The 14070-nt window shown below is 39.9% G+C and overlaps 1 pseudogene; it reads left to right on the top strand.

The window, feature by feature from the left end:
* The window catches only part of LOC132185158 (glutamate receptor 2.8-like), a 30580-nt pseudogene that overhangs the window by 485 nt on the left and 16025 nt on the right, over window positions 1-14070 (top strand).

The following is a 14070-nucleotide window of genomic DNA, read 5'->3' as shown; positions in this document are numbered from 1 at the left end:
GAATATATAGTCTATTAGTGATTATTAATCTTGAATATCAAATGATTACTATGACCTGAACCTAATTAAATATCTTAATTAAGGATAATCAAATCATCATTTTGCATAAAGAATTTATATCCTGATCATGTCCCCATAAGATGAACCGTCCATTAGTGATTGTTGATCAAGAACATCAAATGACTATTCTGACCTAAACTGGAATTTCTGCTATGACCAAAACTTAGATTTTGGAGACATTGACCAGCATCGGTTACTGATGCAGCGTGTTGTCATGGGATCCAAAGACAAATAGCAAGAATGGACAAATATCGCTTAGATCTTGAGTCTATCAAAAATCCAAAAAATCTTCTTACAACGTTAGAGTCTATCTAGAGTTTGAAGAAAATTAATGAAAAAACTTAACTCTGAGCTTTCTTATTAAGAAAAACTAAATAATAATCAAAAGCTACGTTCTGGAAGTTATAAGCATGTATTTCTAGCCCCAAAACTCCTAACCCTAGTAGTAAATAGAAATTAAGTCGGTTTAGAATTCTACGCTGGCCATTTGAACAAAACATACCTCCGTTCGGACGGTCACAAAATAAAACTAGAATTTAAGTACGAAACAAAATTATAACATAGGCGTTCAAATGGCCTTCGAACGGCTATCAAACGGATGCCTTGGGATTTAGTGTGGGAAATTTCCGAGGTTGGCTGTTCGAACGGCCTTTGAATGGGGCATCAAAAGGATGCCTCAGGAATTACTATGGAGAGTTACTGTGAGTGGCCTGTTCGCTAGACCGTTCGGATGAGCTATCGAACGGCAGTCTCTGCTACTATTTTGATGGCTCTTCTGCACAAGTATGTGCTCTCATGTTGACTCATCTAGTTGGCATGGCTCCCTGGGGTCCCTTCACACTTACATCTGCACGAGTCTTTCTCATGAATTTCTAAGCACTCTGATCTATATCATCCTCCCTAGGTTGGAGAGAATTCGCCCTCAAATTCACATCCTCATCAAAAGAGTCGTCTGTGAACGGAACGAAGTGCTTGACATTAAAGACATCAAATGTCTTAATATGGCTAGGAAGCTTCAACCGATAGGCATTTTGATTAATCTTCTCAACAATCTCTACTAGACCAATCTTGCGGGCAGCCAATTTGTTGTAGTCATCAGCAGGGAACCTATCTTTAGTCAAGACAGCCCACACAAAATCCCTTCCTCGAACTCTGGAGCACCCTGCTTCTTGTTTGCATTCGTCTTATACTTCACCGTTAACTCTTGCAAATTCCGGACGGTCAGCTTGTGGCCTTCTTGTATCTAAGCAATCAAATCCTCAGCCTTAGCATGTGTTCTCTTCAAATCATGAATAGAAGCCAAATCCAATGGCGCACGAGGATTATGCCATAGATGATGGTGAATGGGCTAAGTGTAACGCCCTAGAAATTAATTAACTTGTAATTAACTCCACGGTTCGTCTCCCAACCTTATTCCACTCCGAACAAGACTTAGGGACCTCTACTCCTCGAAAAGAGAGGATACTAAGCAGCAAAAAGTATTAAAATTATATAAACATAATTGTTACAACCAGAGCGTCTACCATAGTTCATCAAGTTGCTAAAATTACACTATACAAGTCATCATCTCTATAAGGAATCTACGCTATACCTTAATATGCAAGCATGCATAAGAGCTCTTAATTCTACAACATAACTCAAAGTACTAGTTACTATGAGCGCTTGCCTAAGCTTGCAATAAGTCCTCAAGCATCTCCCGTATCGAATCCTCCAAAAGTTCCAAATCCTTCACGGTATCCATCTATCTATAATAGCATAATTGTACATATGTAGAAAAAAGGGAAATGATACAAGGGTAAGTCCAACGACTTAATGAGTATAAATGCACATGACGTACCGGTCATTAAATGGTGAACTCAGTTATTTATAAAGCACATGCAATATTATGAGATGACAGTTTATCATGAATGTGATATAGATATAATATATATGCTTATAATCATGAGTAACAGTAATAATTCAACTGTATGGTCTACCCGACATATTACCCCTTCTCAGCAGGGTTGACACTGTCCTGAGGGACCTGTAGTACAACACCGGTGCCCTAGATATTGCACGGTCTACCGTACATAACATTAGTGGCATGACCGAGTCCGGCCTTGGGTTGCCCACATCACTAATGATGTCCGTCCTATAGTAACCATCCATTGGGAATGGCTGCATCTTGGTCACGAAACCATTGGATCCAAAGCCCATACACACACATTTGACCATAGAATGAAGTCTATATAGTAAGCCTATGGCCATTATACTGCACGTATCGGTGTACCATGTTATACAATGCATCTTATTAATCAATTGATAAAGCAGTTACCAAGTTATTACGAAAAGTAGACATCCTCATATCATACTCGTGGTCAGTCAACTGACATATCCCACGTTTTTAAGAAAGTGTTCATAAGTGTTTACTTACCTCGTATGCTTGCTTGAATCCTTTGATATTGCTAAATCCTGCTATAACGAAATATAACACACCGTTATACGTAATACTAAAGAACCCTTACGAGTAAGATACTAAGCCTTATCTAACAAAAGGGTTGCTAGGGCCTAAGTTTCACAAATGGGGCTAAGGCGGATGTCTGACCTCCTGACTGTACGTCTGGGCTCAAGGAGCGTACGTCCGGTCAATGAATAGGCATTTCGGCCAAAAGCTCCTAACAAAGTTTTAAGGCTCCTATGCAATCTAGAGGCTACTATAACTCCTTCTAGGCTATAAAATAAGCACATGCATCATAAGAAAACTCAACATCATGCAATACAAGAAATCAAAGGAGCTTTCGAAACGCTTTTAAAAATATTTCTTGGTTTGTAAAGAAACGATTGAAAACCTAACATAACATCCTTTTGAAAACTCACAGCATTTAGGAAAACAATAAAACAGTAGTGAAAGTGTAACATGGGCAGGGTTTACCTTGGAAATTGGCAAGAACACAAGATTTCCTCTTTTTCTCCAAAAATCCTCTCAAATCTCAAGAAAACTCACAAGAATACTCTCACGGGTGTTTGTTGAGGGCCTAGGGGCGAGGAATGGGTTCTTGGAACGAATAGAGGATGGGTATTTATAGGGGAGAAAAGCTGGAGGCGTTCACCAACAACTCTAAAAAGTAGCAGACGTCCGGTACCATAGGGGCGTACGTCCGGTACTATTACACATTGGGTAAAAGAATTTAGCGTACGCTCTGGGTATTATCCAAGGGTTTTCCAAAAAGTAGCATAGGTCCGGTGTGGTCCCCTGGCATACATCTTGTACTATTTGCAAAGTACGATGTACTATTCGCAGAGTACGTCCAGTGTGGACTCCTAGCGTACGTCCGGTACTAGAGACAAGAGTGTGCGTCCTGTAGTCCCCACGCGTACGTCCTCTACTAAAGAAAAGAGCGTACGTCCGATTCCCTGGGATTACGTACGAACAGAAATGGTAGGTTTGGGTTTCATTTCAAAGGCTTCATGGTTAAGTGTGAGAACTATGGGTTATGCTGAGATGGCTTAGGGTTTTCTATTTAGGGCTGATTTAGAAGGCTATTAGCTCATTGAGTAAGGGATTAAAACTCTTTTTAAAATAATTTAAAAAGTCAGGGTATTATGCTAAGGTTGGTACTCGGTTTGTTGACTAGTTAAAGGCGGACTCGACATGGTATAACTTTTAATCCCATGACTTAAGATGCTCCCCCACCAAGCTGAAGCAAGGCCCCCAATGATCGATTGACGACTCCATTTGCCCATCAGTTTGCTGGTGGTAGGCACTACTGAAGTCAAGTCTTATATGAAATAATTTCCACAAACACCGCCAAAAGTGACTAAGGAACTGCGTGTCAGGATCATAGACTATTGACAATGGCAACCCGTGGAGTCGGTAGACCTCTCGAAAATACAATTACGTCCCATTCACAGCATCGGAGGTCTTCTTGAAAGCAATAAAATGAAGCAGCTTAGAAAATTGATCAACTACCACAAAGACGGAATCATTACTTTTTTGGGTCCATGGCAAACCCAACACGAAGTCCATACTCACATTGGTCCATAACCTTTCTGGAATAGGAAGTGGCATATACAACCCGGCATTAGTAGTTGTCCCCTTTGATACTTGGCATATCCAGCAGCCCTGCACAAACATCTCCACCTCTCTCCTCATACTCGGCCAATATAACTATTCCACCACCAGTTGCAGTGTCTTGTCCCACCCCATGTAACCCTCATTGTGATACTGGCAAATAATCTTCAACCTTAAATTTCCAGAATGCATAGCTGAGTGCTTTTGAAGCGGAACCATTATGCATACTAAAGTCTCTCCTTGCTCCAGATGTCACATCACTAGCAATAAGACCAAAGAATGGGTCAATAGACAATGAATCTTTTAAAAGCTCAAAACCAAGTACCTTAGTATTCATACTGGTCAAGAGTGTGGTCTTCCGGCTAAGGGCGTCAGCCACCTTGTTCAAAGCCCCCGACTTATGCTTGATGGTGAATGAAAATTGTTGCACGTACGCAGTCCACTTGGCTTACTGAGATGAGAGCTTATCTTGACTGTTTAGATGCTTCGTGGTCCAAGTACAAAATAAAGTAATTGTAGGCTAAGTATGAGCTCCAGTGTTTCAAAGACTACACTAATGCATAAAACTCCACATCATAGGTGCTATAATTAAACCTTGACCCACTCAACTTCTCGCTAAAGTAAGCCATTGGCTTTCCTGCTTGACTTAATACCGCTCCAATGCCCACCTTGGATGAATCACAATGCAGCTCAAAAGGCAAGTCGATGTCTCGAAGAACAAGCAATGGAGCCGTGGTCAACTTGAGTTTGATCAACTCAAAGGCGATTGTGGCTACATCACTCCATGAGAACTTCTTCGCCTTCATACGCTTTGTAATTGGTGCCATGATGGTGCTGAAATCGTGAATGAAGCGCCTATAGAATGACACCAATCCATGGAAGCTCCATACTTCATGTAGAGTAGTGGGGATAGGCCATTGTCTAATAACCTCAACTTTGGACTCAACCACTGCTAACCAATCCTTGCACACCACATAGCCGCAAAGAACTTCTCCTTGTGCAATACAAGAAGCACCTACTGCATATGTTGAAGGTGTACCTCATTGTCAAAGCTATAGATAAGGATGTCATCGAAGTAGACCACTACAAACCTCGTGACGAAAGGGCAAAAAACCTGGTTCATCACCCGCATGAATGTCCTAGGGGCATTAGACAACCCAAAAGGCAGCACCAACCACTCATATAGCCCTCCGTGTTTTGAACGCCATCTTCCACTCGTCACTTGGTCAAAAGTAAATTTGATGGTACCCACTCTTCAGGTTAAGCTTTGTGAATACTGTCGCCCCACTCAGCTATTCCAATAAATTATCCAACCGAGGAATAGGAAATCTATACCTCATAGTGACCTTGTTGATGGCTCGGCTATCCACACACATCCTCCACGTACCATCTTTCTTGGGGGTAAGCAAAGTTGGGACTGCACATGGCCTCAGACTCTCCCGGATATGGCCTCTGGCCAACAATTCCTCCACTTGTCGCCTCAACTCTTCGTACTCCTTGGGACTCATGCAGTAGTGTGGCTGATTTGGGGGACTAGATTCGGGCACCAAGTCAATTGGATCCTGGATGTCTCGTAGGGGTGGCAGCTCCTCAGGTAATTCTGACAGGAATACATCGGCAAACACTTCCAACAACCCTCTAACTGAGTGTGGCACTACTCCCGTGGTGTTGCTCTCCTTTCCCAATAACACGAATACAATCATCAAGGCTAGCATCTCCATAATGAACTCTCAATTTGCCAAGAGAGATTGGCCCTCCCCTTTTGAAAGTTTTGGTCCATCTCCTGGGCTAGGTAAGAGTGTGAGCATTACGTTATCGTAAGAGTGTGAGCATTACGTTATCCACCATAAAGCTATACATGTTCTTCCTACCATCATGATGAGCACCTCTGTCATATTGCCATGGCCTCCCTAACAACAAGTGGCATGCATCCACGGCAACTACATCACACCATGCCTTATCTTTATACTTGGTTCTAATCGAGAAAGTTGTTTGGACACTAGTACCTCAGTGCCTTTCTTGAGCCACTCCAAGCGATAGCCGGTAGGATGTCGCTTCGTCTCTAAGCCCAACTTTCGAACCATGTCTTCCGCCACTATATTCTCACAGCTGTCCTAATCAATGACGAGCTTGCAGAACTAACCCTTAATAGTGCAAGTAGACTAGAAGAGGTTATGGCGGTGCCCATGGTCGCCATCCGCCTTTCAAGGTGTAAAACACACCCTTCTTACCACCAAGAGAGGACCATCATCCCGGATGACAAACTCTTCGTCGACCTCCCCACAGTTGTCGAAAGCAACTTCTTGATCCACTCCATCACCTTGCTCATCGAACGCTTCTCCAGAGTCAATAAGTAGACCCTTGCCATACTTCTCTCCCCTGTGGTAATCTGCTATCCTGTGGCCCAACTCATCACATTGAAAGCCCTTAGGCCCACTAGTAGTCACAGCCCAGTTTGGTTGCCCCATCAATGAACCCCTATTTTGGATCAGAGGTTGAGTGGCACTTCGATTCGTGAATGGAACATTCGAACTATTGTTGCTCCCACTACCTCCTCTCCCAAGCACTCTGATCTACATCATCCTCCCTAGGTTGGAGAGAATTCGCCCTCAAATTCGAATCCTCATCGAAAAAGTCGTGAGTGAATAAAACTCGAGCTATGATCTTTTTAGTGAAGCTTGTCAAAGGTGAATTTCACCCTACATCATTCTCCTCCTGTTGGAGAGAATTCACCATCGAATTCTGATGGTCCTTCAGGTCCTTATCAACTCATTCCATTCTCTCCTTCTCAAAATCAAAATAAGGCAACACCCCACTATAAATGCGATGCCTTTAATCATAAGAAATTGATGATTATCTTGAAGGCCCCACACATCACCTTGAAATACGTCAGGTTTGTCGTACTTTTCTCGTACCTTTTCCCTTCCACATGCCATGAAAATACTCAAGAATGGGTCAATCATCGCTTCCCTTGTGAACATAAAATTCTCCTAAACCATATAAAATTCATCATCATCATTGTTAGGAGGATTTAACAAAATGTCGTCTATCCCAAGGAAATCAACATAACTAACTTCTTCATCATTAAAGTCAGGCACTTCACTTGGAAGGTCTTCATCAAGCCCATTGTTGGGATTATGCCTTGAATCCCAATTATTTTATATATCTATGTTGACATTCAAATATTTGTAATGAATATAGCTGTTATATTCACTATTTAAAATGAATTGAGCATATAACATATAAAATTTCTTTTACATGCTTATTACCAAGTTTATCATATTTTTTATGCATGTGAAATGTCCTAGGATTATATTGAATATGGATCTGGTTGTGAGTAACATGGTTATTACACAAGGTCATAGTCCATAATCCTTTTATCCTTAAAGTATAAAGTTTGCAGTCAGTAAATGGAACTGGGCATTCCATTTTAAGTAAGACTATTACATATCCAATCTTGTTGATTTACTTTGATCAAGCGAAGCGGTAACTTTAGGATTGATGTGTAGTGTGTTGAGAACCTAAGGCATTGAACTGACCAAAGATTTGTCTTTTCATAAAAATACTGTATATTGAGCAAAGACAATAAAATCCATAGAGACTATTTAGACCTTGATTCTAAATCCTGAGAAGTTCGTGAACTCAGATGTGAAGTGTTGATTACTTAGACGTATCTTAAAGTGAGACCTATCGTCAGTCAATAGAACTCAATACGTTGGGTCATCACATCTAACATTGTGGGAACACTAACTTCAAAAGGGAATCCAAATCTTTTGTTAGTAAGCAAAGAGACAAGAAAATTTCCCTTGAGATAGATTTTATGGATATTATTCTCAGAGTCTTCGGCCGAAGCATTTTGGTTGGCATACCAAAATATATATATATACATGTGTTTATCACATCTATGAGAATAACATAAAGTTAGTAACTCATGGATAAACAGGTAGAGTTTTAAGTGGCAGTATCCTAAGCCTTAATTCTGCTATGGAATATTTCATGGACGAATCATAAGTCAAAAAGTCAAAGGGATTAATTTTTTTTAAATCAAAAATATTTATTGGAGTTCAATCACATTTATTTAGTGGAATTAATTGTGATTAGAATATTGTTGCGTAATAAATGTCGGGGTGACACGATTACAATCATATTCAAGCTAATAATATTTTTCCCTATAGGTCCCTCACCAAGCTGATGTAATCTAACCATAAGTGTTTCTTATTTGTTGGGCTAAGTGTTTTATTTAATTAAAACATGGGCTGAAGAGATTAAATGTAATTGGGCTTGGGATAAAACTTAGAGGCCCAATGAGGATAAGTGGAAATACATAAGGCCAGGGTTTATTCACTCGGCCTAAGTATTAGTGACAAGGGAAAAGGCTTGGGGTGAAACCCAAGCCCAATCCAAGAGTATGAAATTGTGTGGCCCATGGAGAGTGCTCCATGGCGGCCCATGGAAAGTGCTCCATGGACCACACGGCCATAGCATGGAGGCTAGGATTTAATCCTAGCCGTTCATGCTACTCTAATATCAACCATTGGATTGATATTACAGAGTTCTAATTGGATTAGAACTGCTCCTTTGTCAACATTACTTAAATCTGATTCTCTACCTCTTTACTATGCCTATAAATAGAGAGGAGCCTAGGGCCCTCAAATCATTCAATCAAGTATTCTTGATCATAGTTTTCAGAAACTCTCTGAAAACTATATTAGTTGTTTGTGTTAACTCACGAAGAACAAAAGTTTAAGATTTGAAGAGCTAAGTAAGAGCCCACACTCTCTTGGTTATTATCAATCATTGGTGAGAGGATTTGGAGGTCTTTATATCCCCAAGTTCTTTATGTTCTTAAAGAAAAGAAGAACTTGTTCTTCGAGTTCTTGAAGAAAGAAGAACTTGTTCTTCGTGTTCTTGAAGAAAGAAGAATTTGTTCTTCGTGTTCTTCAAGAAAGAAGAAATCGTTCTTCGTGTTCTTGAACAATAAAGAACATGTTCTTGAAGAAACAAAAAGATTTTTTCGAAAGCCAGGAGTGGTTGTTGATATCCAAGTATGTGTTCTTCGTTCTTGAAATTTAATTTTAAATAGCAATGGTTCTTCACATGTTCTTCATAAAGGATCTTGGCATGGGAATTCGATTCCTTTCGCTGCGCAAATACTTTGATTTGCAACCCTATTCCCAACACCCATGAGGTATGGAAACCGCATCAAAATTTAAAATACTATCCGAGGCTTCTACCTCTTCCAATGGTTCATCTTCTTCAGGGTAGAGGCCGTGAAGCAAGACAATTAACCAATATGCTACATATTCTTCTTCTTGATTAGATGGAAAGGGACTTTCCATAGGATCTTCACCATCGTTATCGAGATCACATGTTGGTGGGGGATCCCAATCCGTGAATCCTTGTGAAGGTTCAACATCTTCATGAACATCTCTTTGTTCAAACTCTTCATCAACGAACTTGATGCGGTCTTTTTGTGTCCAAAAATATTCAATAATAAAAAAGAACCACTTGCAATAGAACGAATCCTTGTTGGATATGGCTATATTGAGGGTGTCGAACCTCAAGGACTGCGAGGAATTGTTATCAAGTTTTCAAGATCAAAAGTAACTTAAGAAAAGAGTTTGATAATTTGTTTTGTAACTAAGGTGCATAAGAGTAAAGACATAAAAGTAAAGATAAAAAGTGATGATAGATAGAATAGGGGGTTGATTTCACCACTAACCGCATAACAATGGTCAATCATAAATTAATAAGGAAAATTCATAATATGCATGATATAGGGCTCGTCTCACTCAAGTAATCAAGAAAATATCATCTTTACGGAATAAGTATTATCCATCTTTGGTTGGCACTGACCATCCACCTAACCACTAAGATGCGGTACGATCCATCTTCCCTAGGTATGGATTATCTAATACCTTAATAAGTTACACACAATCAATGAATAAGCATAACTCATCTTCGGTTGACACAAACTCTCTACCTAAATTACATAAAACTATGGTGTAGTACAATTCGTCTTCCCTACGCATGGCCTATCAAATTCTATTAATCATGTGTCAGTTAAAACCGTTGTATAATAATCATTCATATAATCATAGAAAATATGAAGGATTGAGTTCAATTAATATAAAAAAGACTTTCTAAGACAAGAGAAGAAATTCATAATGATTGAATATAAACATTAAGATCAATTCTCACAGTTATACAACTATCATGCATATAGAAAAACTCAAATTAAAATACAATTAAACCATTGTTACTTGAAAAGGGCTACATCAACACCCTATTATGAGTTTAGCCGCTCATGGTGGTGCTAGAATGGCCTCCTGTCATGTTCATCTTCTCTTCAACTCTACAAGCCTCCAAGAAGATAGTTTTTATCTAAAACTAAGCACACCTCTCTTCAAGGCTTAAAGGGCTATTTATATGGTGTGAAACAAACCCTAGAAACCTTAGAAATCCCAGAAAAAAAACATACTTTAATCTCTAAGTCAAATTAGGAAGCAATCCAAGTACAAATCGGAATAGGATTCATCCAAATTTGTGTTTTTATATTGCAGGACAATTTTGGTATAGCAAACGTCCGAATTAGGAAAATCCTATTTCATAATGATTTGTAGCATTTTGAGTTAGATTTCCAATGCTGCTGGTTGCACCTTAATCCGATATATGAGTTGAAAGTTATAGTCAAAATGCTATGATATGTGCAGAATCTGAAATTTAATCCAATCCGATTTTAACTCCAATTAGAGAAATTCCGATTTAATTATTTCCTTGATTTGATTAAACTTAACCACATCATAGAGGTCATCTATTATGATTGGTTAAGTTTAACCACATCTTCTAGGTCTTCTCAAAGTGTGCTTTAAGCCCAAAATTAATGGAATTAATTGTATTTTTCCTTCGGAATCGAAAAACACTTAAACAAAACAAAATCAAATAAATAACAATGCTAAGGAATTAAAATATGCTAGTTAAGGGTCTTGAATGTGCAACATTCGGCGCTTATCAAAACTCATATTCTTAGAACTCCTCGTCAACACATTCGCTTTCCTCCTCCACATAAGATGGATTTGAGGCTTGTGAATAATGGCCAAGATGTTGCGCCGTAGACCCCGGTCGTCCAGTTCTACCTCCCCCCGTTGAGATATCACCTCACTATAGGAAACCACATCATCCCTATCCACTTCTGGTACTACCCTCTTGATGCCTCTTTCTTTGTCGGTCAACTTCCGCTTTCCTACAAATGATTGACCATCCCCCTGTGAAGGTTTTGGCCCCGCCTCTTGGTTAGGCAAAAACGTTAGCTTGACTTTATCAACCATGAAGCTATATGAGTTCTTTGTTTCATCATGGATAGTAGCCTTATCATGCTGCCACGGCTTTCCCAACAATAGGTGGCACGTATCCATGTCGATCACATCACACCACACATTATCCCTATATTTAGCTCCAATCAAAAAAGACAATAGACAACATTTAGAAACCTTTACCTCGTTTCCTTTAGTGAGCCATTCCAACCGATAGGGAGTAGGATGTCTCTTGGTCTCAAGTCCCAACTTTCGAACCGCTTCCACCGAGACTACATTCTCACAACTCCTTGGATCAATAACAAGCTTGGCCACCTTGTCCCCCCATGGTGCATATAGTTTGAAATTGTCGGCACGTACCTCTAATGTATCGGGAAACCAATTGGTACCTGAGCTCCACCATCTCCCTATGCGCCCTCTTTTTGTAGGAATTTTCTATATTTTCATACACAACTATAGACCCTTGCCTCCAATTTTGTGACTGTTGGCACATGGTATAATTGTGGGGCGAGAATGCGACTCTCATGTGCTTCAATAGTTTCTCCCAACTATTGATCTTCTCCTTGCCTTTCCACACCCTAGTTTGACTTAGTTGTTGCCACCACACAGCAACTCTTCCCGAGAATGTGTTTAACACTAAAGAGACTCGTCGTTCATCAAGCACCTTCTTGAAGTAGAGAACCACTTTAACAGTAACCACCCAATCAAGGAATTCTTCAAGTTCCAAGCCACTTTGGAATTTGGGGATGCCGAGCTTGTATCCTGCTCCCCATGGAATAGCATGAGCTTGTGCAGTAGGAAACTTCCTCTACGCTCCATACCCAGCAAAAGGATTGATAGGTTCACTCCAAACAATAAACTCGCCTTCCACCTCCGCCTACCGTGGTCTTGGTTGACAACGACGACCATTTGGACCACCCATGTCGACAAAGTGATTGGTAGGGACCCCGTACTAGGTGCAGATCCGTTCCTTCCTCTGCATGGTCATACCACCAAATTGCTCCTCCATGTGCCACAAACGGATCGCCAATTGATCCTTACGTGATGCCTCTGTGAGCACGTATACTTCATTCATGTCTGCAAAATGGTTGCCCCTCCTCATTCATGGAAAGTAACTTGGTCTCTAATACCAACTGATGCAGCATGATGTCGTGGGTCGTAAGCATAAACAACAAGAAAGAAACAATCCTTCTTAAAACCCATGAGCCTATCAAGGATCTAAGGAACTATTCTCAAGACGCTAGACTCTATCTAGAATTTTAGGAAAATATATAGAAGAAATTCAACTCTAAGCTTTCTCATTGAAAAAACTAACAAAATACATCAAAGCTACGTTCTTGGGGCTATAAACATGTATTTATAGGCCCCACACTCCTAACCCTAACAGTATTACGAAATAAGTCGATTTTAACAAATTGACACTGGCCGTTCGAATTGAACATTTCTCCGTTTGAACGGCAACAAAACAAAACTAAAAAAAAAAAACTTTATTCTTCATTTACAGTCTCTTTCGAATGGGCTAGCAAACGGACCTCTCTGGAATGCTCCGTTCGAACGAAATATCGTATAGAGGGCTCAGTTTGCAACACCGTTTGAACAGGCTAGCGAACGGAGGCTTCCGGGACTTCTTTTAGACAACCCGTTTGACCTAGTAACCATTGGAGTTAGCACACTCTCGTGAAACATGACTTTATAGATATTTGAGTTAGCTTTTCAATGCCGCAAACCTTACTCCAATCTGAGGTTTGAAACTCTAGATATGGTCTTCTTAGTAAAAATCTTTAGGTGCAAATTTTCCCCTAAATCATCCTCCCCATGTTGGGGAGAACTCACCCTCAAATTCGCCCTTGAATTCGCATCCTCATCAAAAGAGTCACCAGTGAACAAAACTCAAGCTATGACATTTTTAGTCAAGCTCGTCAGGAGTGAATTCCACCCTACATCAGTTAAAACATAAAAAATGAGGCTGAAACCCTTTGAAGTTCCTTCTTTTAACACCATTGACGTAAAAAATCCTTATAAAACCCTAAAGTTGATATGCTCAAAATAGAAACACATTGAGGCCAACACCTTTCCCTCCTAGTCTCTAACAATTTCACACACTCCTATCTTTTTTGTTGATACATTTATCGATTCATCCCAGTTGTCTTTATTACCTCACGTGGGGTTTTAGTCCATTTCAGGATCACTGTAGCACGTTCTTGTTCAACGTTATTTCTCATATTTTGTGCAACTCTTCAAAAGTCCTCTAATGACTTCTTAGCACTTTGTACTAACGGGGATTGATGATGAGTGAGATCCCCTCCAAATGCAAGTGTATTTCTTTGGATCCATACTCTTCTAGCTATTGTGGCCACCAATTCAACATTCTCCTCTTCAAGTTTCTCCACTACCCTGTTAAATCTAGGTAGGAAATCATCTGCTTTCCTCAAGTATTTTTTAATTTTTCAAAAAAAATCAGCCCATATATCATTGGATGACGAACATTTCCACAGAATATGGCTAAAGGTCTCCATATCCAACCCACAAATAGGACAAAGTGGATCATTCATTATCTTCAAAAAATATGTTCTTTTGTTGGCAGCAAATTGTTGCATTGCTTCCATAAGAACATCTTCACCACCCCCAGCACAATAATTTGTCACA

Source organism: Corylus avellana, chromosome ca6 (assembly GCF_901000735.1).
Source record: "Corylus avellana chromosome ca6, CavTom2PMs-1.0".
Classification (NCBI taxonomy): Eukaryota; Viridiplantae; Streptophyta; class Magnoliopsida; order Fagales; family Betulaceae; genus Corylus; species Corylus avellana.
This window is presented reverse-complemented; position numbering and strand designations above follow the sequence as displayed.